Source organism: Notolabrus celidotus, chromosome 4 (assembly GCF_009762535.1).
Source record: "Notolabrus celidotus isolate fNotCel1 chromosome 4, fNotCel1.pri, whole genome shotgun sequence".
Classification (NCBI taxonomy): domain Eukaryota; kingdom Metazoa; phylum Chordata; class Actinopteri; order Labriformes; family Labridae; genus Notolabrus; species Notolabrus celidotus.
Window position 1 is genome coordinate 23,431,805 of NC_048275.1, and position 15,966 is coordinate 23,447,770.

Sequence of the window (15,966 nt, forward strand, 5' to 3'; positions counted from 1 at the left end):
ATGCACACACACACTCATACGGCAGCTCATTAGGCACAAGTCTCAGGGTCACGCTAAGAGGGAGGAGGACAGATGTGAGAAATAGGTGTAGAGAAAGGCTTGATGAGAAGATAACTAACTGAGATAATAGGACTGAGAGAACGATTAAGAGCATTTGAACGAGGAGAAACAGAGGGAGCGACGGCATAAAGGAGTTATAGGAGGGAAGGATCAGAGGAGAGGGGAAAGAGGGAGACCAGTGATGTGAGCAGGGGTTTTAAGAGACAGGACTTGTGGGGTTTACAAGAAGCTTTAAGTGGGCTTTTGGGGGTGTTAAGGGGTTTTAAAGCCTGTTGTTTAATGGTTTAGAACAAGTCCTGTGGGTATGAAAACCACTTTGGGGAAACAGTTACACACAAAACCAAAACTAAGGACAGCAGCTCGAAAGAGGACAGGTGTTCTAAAAAAAAGGTAAATGATAATTTCCCCCCACTGACTTTAATTGACATTTATGTCCAGGAAATACCTTTCCTCCATGCAAATGTTTTTTATTGTTTGCATAAAATGTAATAACACTGGATTTTTTCAGGTTAAAGGTTGATGTGACACAATGACTTGATCAGATGGCAGAAAATGGTGTGGAGCAAGTCGGGCAACATTCATCAGAGGAGGATTTCTTCTCGACAGTGAAGTCTGGAGGTCACCAGATACAGTGGACCTTGATAGGTACCTTGGCTGTCCTGCAAAACAAAGCTCAACTTTAAACACTCATACCCTCATATCAAACAGATTCTCTCAAACTCTATACTGGCCTAACTAACTTTGAAAACCCATTGCTGCTCAAGCTGAGCAAAAAGTAAGGAAACAAATGTCAAAACATGGACACGTTAAAATAATTAGGTTTCAGAAGTATTTGAGTAAAGAATTAGAAACCAAAATTTCAGTTTGATATCATACTGTATTACATGGATGTTTTTTCTTACTTAAATTTAGTTTCTACTGGAATAATCCACCTGTTGGCCTTGTTTGAAATGACTTACTATTTCAGTTGGGATGTTTGCATTGTTTTCTTGTGGAATACTTAGCCTCATATTTCTGCTTAAAGCCTGATTTATACTTCTGTGTCGAATGGATGGCGTAGCCTACGCAGTAGCTCCGGTACCTAGGCAGAGGCCTACGCACGTAGCTGACGTGCACCTCCTCCAAAATGTAACTACTTGTAGAATCGACGCGGACCACAAGCCCTGTGATTGGTCCGCTCGGCGGCTGGTATTTCCCGAATTTACATCACTTCCAGGATCCCCGCTCATCGGCCGCACATCGGCTGTGTATTTCATCTCCTCCTCTCTATTCTTCATGTAATCATGTCTATATGATAAACAGCAACATGTACATATTATGTAGATTAACATAACACGCTCTGAATCGCTGCGGAAAACACAGATCGTATCGGGGCCGGAAGCAGCCGACCGGCTATCAGAGAGACCACACTGCCCTCAAGTGTTTCGGCTGAGAATTGCTGGGCGACACGGACACATCGACACACAAGTATGTGGTGCTCATGTCCGTGTTAGCCCCTGCTGTGTAGGGGCGATGCAGAAGTATAAATCAGCCTCAAATGCTTTGGAGCATTGACAGATGAATCACCCCTCATTACATCCAACATTTTCTGTTGCATTGCACTTTGTGTAACGATGGTGTTTACTTAAATAAATAACCTGATTTGAGATTCACATCTTCTTGTCATTTTTGTACTACAGAGAAGGAAGAGATCATATAATTTAATCAAAGTAACTACTTTAAGATTAAAGATCTCTTTGCAAGAGTGCCTGGCCAAGACAGGCAGCAACGCAATAAATGAAGAGCGAAAGAGCTCGATAGAAAGAAGAAAAAAAACTGAACAGAGATAATTAAGAGCATTTCTTCTGGATCACAGCAGCTTTTAGTGAGGCTCAATCATATGAGGTGGTGACTAAATCCCTTCCTGCTCTTCGCTAATAGGAGCAGATAGAGACAGTAAATGAACTGTGGCTGTATTACAAGTACCCTGGGAACTGGACAATTAGATGACTACAAGCATACACACACAAACAAACACGCATGGCAGTGCTTATTTCCATTTCTTGCTCGGAGAAAAATAGTAGCGGTAACACACACATACATGCACAACTGCATAGATGTCATGCTAGGAGGCAGCTACAGGTGGGAAACACTTAGAGAAGGTCAATTTTACATACACATAATGATTGGTTTGGGCCAAATACAGATAACATATACAGAGTGTTTTACGCACACCTGTAACCTGATGTTAGTGATACAACAGGGCCATGTTTATGTGATGTGCTGGCCAGGGGAGATGGTTAACTGGACTTACTGAAATGCCCTGATGCACATAAGGCAGGCTGAACAGAACATCCAAACATCCTGTCAAACCGCCTGTGCTCAAGTTTGCACTGTTGAATTATTCCTAACATAGGGTTCAATATTTTGTTGCAATATTTTGAGTGTTTCTATGTAGTGGTTTCCTTTTATTGGGTGGATTGTTCATCAATCTTTGTCTCTATATCATCAGCTGATGTACAGTTTTTACTCAGACAAAAAGCAGTTTGTCAGAGTTCCAGTGTTTCTACACACCACACTGTATCCTTAACTTTACTTTTTACATTTAAATTGTTTGGAGGCAATACTGATGGGAAAACAATTAAAATAGTCACCAGTAAATGAAGATTATCCTGTTAAATGAGTATCATCCCCTCTCCCACCCCGACAGTTGACATGTATTTCATTTTGCACCAACTTGTTCATTCTGATTTATGAATGGGCATTTTAATATGGGGTTGAAAGGGACTTTTTGGTTTTGGAGCCAGTCTCTAGTGGACACTTGAGAAACTGCAGTGTTTTACACCTCCACATCAGCTTCATTATTTGACACAAGTTGGTTGCTGCCTCAATCAACCAATTGCCGGGAGAAAGAGATGGATAGAGACAAACAGTCAGAGAGAGGACAACAACACCAGCTCATACAGACTTATGGCTACAGTGCCAATAATGATGGTCAAATTATGTGTAGTACTGCAAGAAGCAAAGTAAGCAAAGTGAAGATAACAGACTGTTTAAAATATTCCGAACAGGTCCAATACAAGATTTACAATATAAAATGTATGTTGTTGTGTATCATGTTTAAGATGACGTTTCCTAGAATTAGCACCTGTTTGCACTCCAGCATCCCCTGCCTGCATTGACGGAAATCATTTCTTAACCTGGCCTTCATGTGATGAAAAAAAACAGATGCAGGAAACCCAAATCATTGTTGACTGTTTTGGGAGGAAAACATTCTGTGTTGCTGTCTCCATCAGAGAGGCAAATGGGAAATGGTGTACTCTTTCCTGCATGCAATACTCCGGGGTCATCACCAAAGTAGAAACTGAATCAAAGTTGTCACATTTGTTCTGGAAAAACAGTGCAACAAATTCAGACCACCTCTGCTACTCCTTTGACAGTTCCCCTTGCTGCTTCTTTCTGCCTCCATTTCCCTCAACCGACCCTCCACTCACTTTTCATCTGTACTCACCTGCCTCTCTTTCCTCATTTCTCACCATTTCTCACTCACTGTCTCCCCCAATCCTTCTCTCAGTAGGCGGTCTCTGTGAAAAGGTGGTCCACTTTTGAATCTGCTGCTTCTTTGAAGTCCGGCCATCTCTTCTCCTCTCCTGTGCAATCTACCTTCCGTCTCTTTTATTTTCCTTCACATCTGCTCTCCTCCTCTCTTATCTTCTTGTCTATCTTCATCATCCTCCCCTTGTTTTTTTCCCTCCCATGCTCTACTTCTTCCGTTTGCAAACTTTGAGTCCTCATTTTCTGCAACTTTCTCCTCTTTTGCCATCGTCTCTGTTGTCTCCTCTTCCCCTTTGATCTAGTTAGTTTCAAGTATCCCTCCATTTGCTGGGAGGCATTTCTCATTGGCCGAACTTGACTTTAACATTGAACAACTTTTGTGCACTTTATTAAAGCAAAGATTTCCTTCGCTCAGCGGAGGTCTTGCACTAGGAATGTCGAAGAACCCCTGCTATCCAACACCCAGCAGGTGCATTATAACATACTGCTACGAATCTGCCAACCATGGAGTGAATATTGTAGAACAAAATTGCACGTAGGCCACACATTTGTAACGTTGGTATGCACAAAAATGTTTTGAAGATGATTTATATTTGGATGACATTTTGGTGTTCCCATATTTCATATGCACCTTGAATAGTGATGATTAACAGAAGCTTGAATGTGATATGCACATGATTATACATTTTGCCTTCATCATAACACTGCTTATGTTTGCATTTGGCATTTTGACCTCATAAGACATGTGAATAATAATGTGGCATTTAAACTCAATAATATTTTTGTGTCGGTGTGTTTCTGTTAATTTATATTCATTAAGGCATGAGGGATTTTTATTGCATCATCTATTTAAACAAACAGTAAATAAGAGTCGTTATGGAGTATTTATGCACTTGGACCATTGCCAATCATAGTGTATTTTTATTATAGCTGCAGTATTTCAGTGAGTATTACTTAAAAGATGTAGAAAATGTATCCCTGCATCAAGTCCCTAGCATGTATCTTCTGTGCAGCTGTATAGCTTTTTTTTTTATTACCATCTGTTTTCACCATGTGGAGTTTAGTACAGTACTGTTAAGCTTAGCCTACAGTAACTTTGATAGCTATGTGGTATGGACACAGTGTCCATGACCAATTCACTGAGACTTGTGTCCCCACCTCTGCTGGATACTTGTTTTCTTAAAACGAGGGGTTGATTTTCAATCAAAACACAAGGTTTACTTACTTTAAAGTGCACCAATGTTTACTTTAACTTAAAGACTATGACCTAGTCTGGTCTGCAATGATATGTATCCCATCAGGCTTTGCCCAGCAAATATATGATTTCCTTCTTGGAACACCATCATGGGTGCAGTGTTGTAACCAAGCAGCAACCTCCGGCCTAAAAATATGAGTCCAATGTGGAAGTGCTAAAAACTGCAGTTGATCAAGGGTCCGCTTGAGGCTGGCCCCGTAAGTACCGGAAACCACATACACACCAATTGAAAATAGCTGATGTTTACAGCAGAAATAAACATGTTTACAGCCTGGTACAAAAGACAAGTGTAGTCTGGATAGCTCATTTAATGATCGGCACACACTGTACGGGGGGTGAATCTTTTTCTATCGGGCCAATTTCGAAGATATTGAGATTACGAGTCTTCCAATGAGAGGCACAGCTGACTTGATTGACAGGCAGGAACACTGCAGCTGTTGGCTAGGAGGCTCAAAGCCCGCCTCTTTACGTCACAATCGCTCGACAGCAGCAATATGGCTCCCGCTGATGACTGGCCTCAAAACAGCGCTTCAGAAACAGATGGGTGACGTCACGGATACTACGTCCATATTTTATACAGTCTATGGATGCAGCCCACATTTTAAATGAAAACAGATTATTAATATTGTGTCTCATCCACTGACTTTTACAGCAATTTCTGACAGTCAACTCCTTCAAAGATAAAAATGCCTTCACATTTTAAAGTAAACATATCCTCAAATGATTAAAATTAATAATAATAGCTCAACCAAATGTGGTAAGCTGGTGGCAACCATGCTAGCATTAGCTTCCTAGTGACAATGTTAGTTAGGTTTTACCATGAATTATGAATTATTTACCAACTGTGCCTTGCAGATAGAGTTGTTCCCACTTTTGTTTGTTCCCCTTCCATATTCAAGGTGTATTAACTATTCATATACCGCATATTCCACTGCTGTTGTGTGTGAAACATGTCTTCCCAGGTGTACATCAGTCAACAGGTATGACTTTTCATCAATTTTAACCACACATCCTGCCATCTGTTCATACTCACAGATAGGATTGTGTAGAGCAAATGACTGATTAACATGTAGTAGACAGCTGATTCTGCTGAGCTCTAGAAACACATGATCTGTATGTTGCATTATGCAAATCAGAGATGTTTGATTGTGCTGAATATGCACTTCATCAGACAGCTTACATTCTTATAGGTTTTACAAGAACTTAATTGAATAGCATAATGACATATATTCCACACGCTTTGCTGCCATGCTCCTCTGTCTCTTTGACTAAAAAGTCTCTTCTTCCTTAGTCAAACTTCTTTGAGCCTGATTTCTCAGCAAACTGTGGATCTTTTTTTAAATTTAAAGTAAGAGGAAAAAACACAGAAGCACAGCAGAAGCAGGTACCTTGGGAGCAGGTATCCTTTGCGCCTCTGGGTAGCTTTAAATACATGTTTTCATAAAATCTGCCAGGCACCTACTTTCAACACATGTATTTACTTGCAACAGTAAATATTGCACGCTATAAATCTTGTTGCAGTGAGCCGACAATTCTAATTTTAATTCATTAGACTCAGCTCATTTGGCTCTGAGCAAAATTCAGCATTAGTCAGACAGCAGCATGTGTTCGAGAGGCTGAGAATAACACGCAGAGATGCTGCCTCAGCATCCGGAAAAGCATTGCTTTGCTTGTTAGACTCCACACATAGCTGTTTGACTTGAACAGGTTCACAGGCAGGTTGGGCACATACAAGATCTCACATCAGTTTGGCTCCTTGTGGTTTTACCTCCATGGGTTGCCACCTTAACGTGGTGGAGGGGTTTGAGTGCCTTAATGATCCTAGGAGCTATGTTGTCGGGGCAATTGCCCCTGGTAGGGTCTCCAAAGGCAAACAGGTCCTAGGTGAGGGGACAGACAAAGTGCGGCCCAAAGACACCTGATGAAGAAAAAGAACAGGACTAAGTGAACCCTGTCCAGAGGGCCACCGGAGCCTCACCCTGGAGCCAGGCCTGGGGTTGGGGCCCGCAGGCGAACGCCTGGTGGCCGGGCCTTCAACCATGGGGCCCGGTCGGGCTCAGCTCGAATGGGTTACATAAATCTGTCCTCCCGTGGACTCACCACCCGCAGGGGGACTCACAGGGGTCCGGTGCGATGTGGATTGGGCGGCGGCCAAAGGGTGCGGCTGAGTGTGAAGCAGCGGGGATGGGGATCAGCACCTCCAAGTCTGAGGCCATGGTGCTCAGTCGGAAAAGGGTGGCTTGCCCTATCCGGGTCAGAGAGGAGTCTTTGCCCCAGGCGGAGGAGTTTAAGTATCTCGGGGTCTTGTTCACGAGTGAGGGAAAAAAGGGCGGGAGATTCACAGACGGATCGGGGCGGCATCTGCGGTGATGCAGGCGCTGTACCGGTCTGTCATGGTGAAGAGAGAGCTGAGCCAGAAGGCAGAGCTCTCAATTTACCGGTCAATCTACGTTCTGACCCTCACCTATGGTCACGAGCTGTGGGTAGTGACCGAAAGAACAAGATTGCGAATATAAGCGGCCGAAATTAGCTTTCTCCGCAGGGGGGCTGGGCTCAGCCTTAGAGATAGGGTCAGGAGCTCAGACATCCGGGAGAGGCTCAAAGTAGAGCCGCTGCTCCTTCGGATCGAGAGGAGCCAGATGACGTGGTTCAGGCATCTGGTTAGGATGCCTCCCGGACGTCTCCCTGGGGAGGTGTTTCGGGCATGTCCGACTGGGAGGAGGCCACAGGGAAGGCCCAGGACACGCTGGCGAGACTATGTCTCTCAGCTGGCCTGGGAGCGCCTCGGTATCCTCCCAGAAGAGCTGGTGGAAGTGGCCGGGGAGAGGAGTGTCTGGGCTTCCCTGCTGAGGCTGCTGCCCCCGCGACCCGGACCCGGATAAGTGGAAGAAGATGGATGGATGGTTTTACTGATTATATGTTGTTGTTGTTTTTTTTTAAACAATGACAATTAAAATCAAAAAGACAAAAACGCATCACAGTAATTTAAACATTTCTAGAGCACATGTATCCTATCAAACTGATGGACAGCATCTATTTTGGCCCACATTATTTACATAAATAGCTACTCTAGTTAAGTTATGAGGATACACTGCTCATTGGCTGCATGAATTTGGTTAAGAGCACTTTAAATATGCCCTCTAAGGTGACATTGAGCCCTTTGCAGCTTTGTCACTTGGGTTCAGTTATCACAGTGAGTGTATTTGCATGAGCAGTGGTACCCCAGCTTTGAGTCTCATTCTGGTTGTAAGCTTATATGCAAATTTTGCTTACATGGAACATGATTAATAAAATGGAATGAATGAAGTTCCTAATGTATACGTTCTTTTAATTAATTTGAATATGCCTGTCATTCATATTTAGCTATGACACTGAGACTTGGACTACTTTGGATATCATATCTAGGTTTCTCAGAGCTATGATGAGGAGATAAATAAGGAGATGTCGAAATGCACAAAAAAATTACCAAGACATAACATAAGATTTTTCGGCATCATCTTCACCTTTCCAACCAAGAGGCTACGTCAACCTTATATTCTGTGGCAACAACCAACTTCACTTCAGGACAACCCCTTTCTTTCTTCCATCACTGCATTATGCCCTCTGCTGCTTTGTGATGAAACAATTACCTACAAGCTACAAGCTACAATTCACCAAAGAAAATGTTTACACACTCAGGTATAAAAGAATATCCACAGGACGCTCTGCTTCTGTAAGCTACAACTTCACAAAACACAGTATCTGGTCACATCCAGCTGTTCAGAGCAGCAGAACTTGTTTTTCCTTCACTCTTTTTTACTCTTCTTCTTTCTTCTCAACAGAGCCCTCCTCTTGCAGGTGAGCTCTCCTGGGAATAGTTTAACAGCAGGTGCAGGCAGGGTGGTCACGGTGATGCATGGGTACGCAGCATGGCAGCAAGCTGGGCGGGTACATGGGGTGATGAGTAAGGAGGGGTGTGTGGTGAGGCGAGGACTTGAGAGGAGAGGTAGAAAGAAAGGCATGAGAAGGCAGTCCGAGAGGTGATAAGAGCAGAGGGAAGAAAAGAAGTAGAGGAAGTTGGAGGAAGAAGGCAGAGAAGAAAAGAGAGGTGATGAGTGAGAGGAGGGGATGCGAAGTGGATGAAATATGAAGAGGAGAAAAGTGGAAAGGAGAAAGTTGGGCAGACTTCAAAGAAAAGCTGAAGATTAAACACAGGACCAGCCCAGCATGGGGGGAGTCTCATTTGGGAGGGAGACTATAAGAGAGAGACGATGTGAAAAAGGTAAGAGAGAAGAGAACAACACAAGCAAGAAACACAACACTGACCACTTCTTCTTCTGTTCTAACTCCTACTAAGTTTTAGCAGGATTCATTTACATCTGCCTCATTGTATCTGAGCCAATCGTTATTTTTTTTTCCTTTCTGCTTGTGTACTGTGTATAATAATTCTAGCCATTAACATAGTAATTGCTAATTATGTAGCGTTAATAGAATATCAATGAGAGCAGTTATCAACTTACACTTTTAACAATGAATAAAAACAAAGATATGTAGAAATCTGACAGCCTGCTAACGGCATCCATTTTTGGCTGACAAATATTGGTTATCTCTGTAGGGTAGAAAAAGCATTTGTAAGATCTCATTCATTTCCGGGGAAGGGGCTAAACAAATGTCTTATATCATCCATCTTTTCACAAGAACCTTCTTCTGTTACAACACTTTTGCAAGATTCTGACCACCTAAGATATTAAGATGGTTTTTTTTGTATCCACAGTGTGTCAATTCACTGATGATGAATATGAAGTTAACTTGACACAGTACTGTTTCACCTGCTGAAGGACTGCAGTTTTACCTTCACCTTGTTCCCTGCCAATCAGGGATCGTTAATAAAGAATGGAATTGTTCATCTTACTATTATCTCATCTTAACCATTTATGTTTTTATTTGTTTTTACCAGCACCTGTCAGTCGGTCGTTGAAGCACATCTGAAAGGATTTGCTAACTGCCATCAAATGTAATTTATGGTGGAAAATAAGTATTTGGTCAATAACAAAAGTTCAACTCAATACTTTGTAACATAACCTTTGTTGGCAATGACAGAGGTCAAACGTTTCCTGTATGTCTTCACCAGGTTTGCACACACTGTAGCTGGTATTTTGGCCCATTCCTCCATGCAAATCTCCTCTAGAGCAGTGATGTTTTGGGGCTGTCGCTGGGCAACACGGACTTTCAACTCCCTCCACAAATTTTGTATGGGGTTGAGGTCTGGAGACTGGCTAGGCCACTCCAGGACCTTGAAATGCTTTTTACGGAGCCACTCCTTCGTTGCCCGAGCGGTGTGTTTGGGATAATTGTCATGCTGGAAGACCCAGCCTCGTTCCATCTTCAATGCTGGCTTAAAATCTCACGATACATGGCCCCGTTCATTCTTCCCTTAACACGAATCAGTCATCCTGTCCCCTTTGCAGAAAAACAGCCCCAAAGCATGAGGTTTCCACCCCCATGCTTCACAGTAGGTATGGTGTTCTTGGAATGCAACTGAGCATTCTTCTTCCTCCAAACACGACGAGTTGAGTTTTTACCAAAAAGTTCTATTTTGGTTTCATCTGACCACATGATATTCTCCCAATCCTCTTCTGGATCATCTATATGCTCTCTGGCAAACTTCAGACGGGCCTGGACATGTACTGGCTTAAGCAGGGGGACACGCCTGGCGCTGCAGGATTTGAGTCCCTCTCTGCGTAGTGTGTTACTGATGGTAGCCTTTGTTACTTTGGTCCCAGCTCTCTGCAGGTCATTCATCAGGTCCCTCCGTGTAGTTCCGGGATTTTTGCTCACCGTTCTCATGATCATTTTGACCCCACGGGATGAGATCTTCTGTGGGGCCCCAGATCGAGGGAGATTATCAATGGTCTTGTATGTCTTCCATTTTCTTACAATTGCTCCCACAGTTGATTTATTCACACCAACCTGCTTGCCTATTGTAGATTCACTCTTCCCAGCCTGGTGCAGGTCCACAATGTTCTTCCTGGTGTCCTTCGACAGCTCTTTGGTCTTGGCCATGGTTGAGTTTGGAGTCTGACTGTTTGAGGCTGTAGACAGGTGTCTTTTATACAGATAACGAGTTCAAACAGGTGCCATTAATACAGGTAACAAGTGGAGGACAGAAGAGCTTCTTAAAGAAGAAGTTACAGGTCTGTGAGAGCCAGAAATCTTGCTTGTTTGTGGGTGACTAAATACTTATTTTCCACCATAATTTACAAATAAGTTCTTTAAAAATCCTACAATGTGATTTACTGGAGTTCTTTTCTCATTTTGTCTCTCATACTTGAAGTGTACCTCTGATGAAAATTACAGAGCTCTCTCATCTTTCTAAGTAGGAGAACTTGCAAAATCAGTGGCTGACTAAATACTTTTTTGCCCCACTGTACATGAAAATACATTTTGCCATCACACACTTTTTGTCCAAGTGGTGAAAAATGTCACATACACATGAATTCAAACATGCACATTTCACACAAAAAAACCCCACACACACTAAATCTAAGTCTTAACCTCATTAATGCGACTCACCCACTCACTCAAGACCATAATCAGGTTTCGGTCCGCTCTCCAGGCTGGTGACATCCATCATGGCAGCCGGTTTGAGCATCTGTGATGGAGAAGCACAAATCTGATAGCTCCATTGATTTATGCCATTATGAGATTACTGGCAGGCTTCAATCCAGTAATGTAGCGTTCATGTTCTGTCAGCGGTGACTGGTGTTACAGAATATGGCTGTTCACCTTCATATGGTCCTTTATTAAATCAATAGCTGGAAACACAGTCTGAATTCTCAGAGAGTCTCAGCTCTCATCAATAACTGCGAGGAAGGATGTAAAATAAGGTACAATCAATAATAAGTCATTTAATGAGATAAGTAAGATCCTGGCAGAGTCCAAAATGTGAAATTTGAATTTTTGATGTACATTATATTATATTATTATCTGACTGTGTTAAGTACTCGATTCAGATTGGCCAAAACCCTTTAACAACTGTTCTCAATGGCAAAAGCATCATCACGGGAAACCTGATCACACACGTCATATCAGGTCAATCTGTGGAAAAGAGGCTGGCACATTTCACCACTGCCTGTTGACACTGTGGCAAAAATGTAGGCTTAAATTGGTGTTCTAAATCAGTAAATATTGTGGTATAATTGTTATAGTCTGTCATTTGGGAAATGATGACCAGGCACAGATGTGAGCCTATTGGACCCCAACCATCTCTGATAGGGAAAAGTGTTGTAAAGGTCTTTTCATGCAATCCACGCAACAGCAGTAGAGCTATGAGTACATCTTTAAGTTGCAGATCACCACCAAGTTACTTAAACCACAAGTGGCAGTGGTAATAGCAACAATATTTAACTTGAGCTGAAATGTTTAGTTTGTTTAGGCTGATAAGAATCCATTGCCAAGAAAGCATTACCCCCTGCTTTACAGACTACCTTTTTTAGCCTTCAAAAAATCATCATAAAATCAGTCTTTTATTTCAATCCAGCTAAGTAGGATAAAGTATATTGAGAAGATGGTCATGTGAATCAGAATCCCAACAGAGTTAAACAAAACTGCCACACAGGGGTCTTGCTCATTGGGAAGGGATTCCACTTTACATGACCATCCAATCACTATCCATTGTGTCTTACTTGATTTAGTGTATGAACTGCAATAAAACTGAAGGGAGTATTCTTTTCACATTCAGCTTATTTTAAAAGTTTCATATTTAGTTTTGTTGGTTTAACTTAGGCTATTTTGGAACCAGGTCGAAAGACACATTTTTTTTCTCTTTAATGGATCCAGAACACCCTTTGGTCAAAATTATTGAGTGAACTTGATTTTGCAGCCAGAATAAGTGCCTTGCTTGAGGGCCAGTTCCCAGCGTTAGTGGGCAAACCATAATTGCTGCAAGCTACTTGTGGAAAAATACTGCTGATGTCCTTCCACTACTGCACCTATTATTCCATAATGTGAGTGTGAAAACAGCCTATTAGCCAGTGAGACTGCATTCTGTAAGGCTGATGTGCTCCTAATGGTCCCTCTGGGTCCACTAGAGAGTCCCAATGTATCAGTCTTGCTCTCTCCTCACCCGTCTGTCTTCGTTTCCAGACCCTTTTTTCAGTTGCAACGACAGCAGAATGACATAGTTCTGGCAGCAAAGATCATCTGGTTAGAGGAAAGGTGACTGCAATTTACCAGGATAATGCCAAAGGTCAGAGGGGAACAGTATGTTTGAAAACTTTTGCTCCCAAACATCCTTTAAACACAGTCGCAGCCTCTTGAAGAAAAGGCTCAGTGTGATTGGAAGAAGAGTTTAACATCAAAAGAAAGTTAAATGTTTCCTTGTTTGATGAAATGATAATTATTTCTTGCAAAACATGTTTATGGGATGCACAGATTAAAAATTGTCTTGCAAATTTTCAGATTGCCAAAAGAGTAAAACAGTTAAGTTAAAAAAGATAAGCTTAAAAAGCTATAGAAAGCCAAGAATTGAAATGCTTTTCCTGATACTCAATTTAGGAGTTATAAAATCCTTTCGATCCCCTAAAATCCGCCCTGGACCCACTGGATTGTATTTGCTACAGATCAGTGCCACTTACTCCTGTACCACACATTTTAACAATTGCAACTAACAGATACAACAGGGTATAATTATAGAAAGAGTATTTCTTTTGTTCTCCATTACCGCCACTTTTTAAATTTTAACAGCACAGCAGAGACCTGACGTGTACACATTTTTTTGCTTATTTATTTTTATTATTTAACCTTTATTTAACCAGATGAGTCCCATTGAGATCAAGACCTCATTTACAAGGGCGACCTGGCCAAGAGGTCAGCAGCAAACGTCAAAATAAATAGCACAACTCAACAACATGGAACATATATACAGACAGTATGTGGAAACAATCAATAATTTAAAAGTGCAACTTATTTTCAAGTAAAGTGCAATTTGTGATTACAAAACAGCATTTAAAAACACAGTCACTGTTCTTGGGTCTGTTTTTCATTTAAGATAGACCTAAAGGTGTCCAGTGAGATAAGATCTGACAGATTCAAGTCATTCTGGAGTTTATTTCAAGCAGTAGGAGTAGCAAAACTGAACGCTCTCTTACCGAACTCTGTCTGACACGGGGAACAGACATTTGTAAAGTGTCACAGGAGCGCAAGGCATAGTGGCTTTTTGATCTTTGTAGGTAAACATATAAATACATTGGGACCAAGCCAAGAAGACATTTATAAATTAGACGTAGTCAATGTGTATGCCTGCGCACACTCAAGGATGGCCGGTCAGTTTTGACGTAGAGTTCACAGTGGTGAGTGAGGTGTGTGCAACCCATGACAAACCTCAGAGCACAGTGATACACACTATTTAAAGACAAAAACATTTAGCCGAGGCTCCCAAGTACAACACATCACCATAATCTATAAGAGGCAGGAATGTTGCAGAGACTAAAAGTTTCCTCACTCTGAAGGAGAAACAGGATTTATTCTTGAAGAAGAAACCCAGTTTCACCCGAATATCCAAGCCTTTGCATGAACCATTATCTTTCCTTTAGATTTCATGTAGTAAAACCCTGTCTGTTTTATATCTGTGTAGAATTCACTGAATGTGAAGCCCACTGCAGTTAAGGTTAACTGGGCACTAAAGATTGGATAACTGAGAGGTGCTTTACATGATCAAACACAATGTTTGTAGGCGCATTTGTGTTGTGTGATGATGCTCATGAAAAGGTTTGCTTTTCTTTCCCCTTTTAAACATCGAAAAAACACAAAAATAAATAAATAAATGAATATAAAAACAAACAAAGTGCAGGTTTCTAACAGTACAGTTTTATTGATTAAGCCTTTGAAGATATTCTCTCGTGCAACAAGGAAAACAAACATATCTGACCTGAAACTTGATCTTGGGTATGAGTCTCACAGACGGAATGAAGCTGGGCTGCTTTTACCTTCCTTCAAAACAAGTTGAGAACTTTCTAAAAGTATTCAATCTAGCTTCTGTATTTTTTATTTCACATAATGAAAACCCAAATATAGGTGTAAAAAACTTTAGATAAAGTTTGTCAGTACAAGTCTTTTTAAAGTTTTTAGTCTTCTCTCTCACTTGCATGTGGCAAGTTGAAGAACTTTGTTGAAATGAAAGATCATAATACCCTTTGCTGTACAGTGTAGTATTAAGATACCCATCACTTGGACTTAATGGTGCCTGGGATAAAAAAAAAAGCGGTGCCAGAACTGAGGTTAACTAAAATACAATCTTGAAACAAGTGTTTGCTATAAAATAAGACTAGGTTGAAACCTAGTTTGTGGCCCAGCAGTGTACTGTTGATGTGTTCCTGTGGTCCCAATGACATCATCCCTATTCATCTTGAAGAGCCAATAAACAACAAAGAACCCCAACCGTCGATTAACCAATGATTTAACTTCATCCATCAGTAAGTCAGAGATGGATTTCCAGATTAGTTTAAAAGGCCAAGAAATTAACTTCTTCGTCCTCAAAGGTTTGCATGTCATCTTACTAAAGGTTGAAAAATATTCCAGCTTGGTCTGACAAATATCCGACATTTACTCATCTCTGGTTGTTGAATACAAATTCTACAGCCCTCTTTGGTTATTCATGTTTAAAAGGTTGAGTGTTTATTTTTAGGTTGTGTTTTTTTGTCTGTTTCACCACAGGCTGAACATAGAATATCATATTTAGTGAGGTTTTCTCTGAGCACATCATGGTTTGAGTAAAAAAAAAAAAGAAAAGCTCAACATAAACTTTTTTTTTCCCCTTGAGATCAGAGCCCCTGTATCCTGGGTGATAGTGCTTTGGTGGACCCAACCATCACCTCAAGTTGACTTTAAGAATACAAGTTTTTTGACTTCTTCATCTAATTTGCTACACGCTGGACAGCCCCTGTAGTTACTGTGTTTTATATTACTTTAAAAAGGTTCAAAATTGCTCGTGGTCACACAAAATGTGAAATTCACAGTGCTTTTCACTGTTTTAACTCAGCTTCACATTTAAGAATTACCAGCAGAAGATCCTACTGAAATAATATTAATAAAAAGCCAAAATTAAATGAAGAACAGAAAAAATATGGATTCAACCAGAT

General features: G+C 41.3%; 1 long non-coding RNA gene across 1 annotated transcript in view; it reads right to left on the bottom strand.

The window, feature by feature from the left end:
• Positions 1 to 492: 492 nt before the first annotated feature.
• Positions 493 to 15,966, bottom strand: part of LOC117811834 — a 24,113-nt gene continuing 8,639 nt past the window's right edge. Inside the window, exons 3-4 of the long non-coding RNA XR_004631066.1 lie at positions 11,402 to 11,480; positions 493 to 719 (exon numbers count right to left, since the gene is read on the bottom strand). This is a non-coding gene — a long non-coding RNA (uncharacterized LOC117811834). The remainder of the gene's footprint in view (positions 720 to 11,401; positions 11,481 to 15,966) is intronic.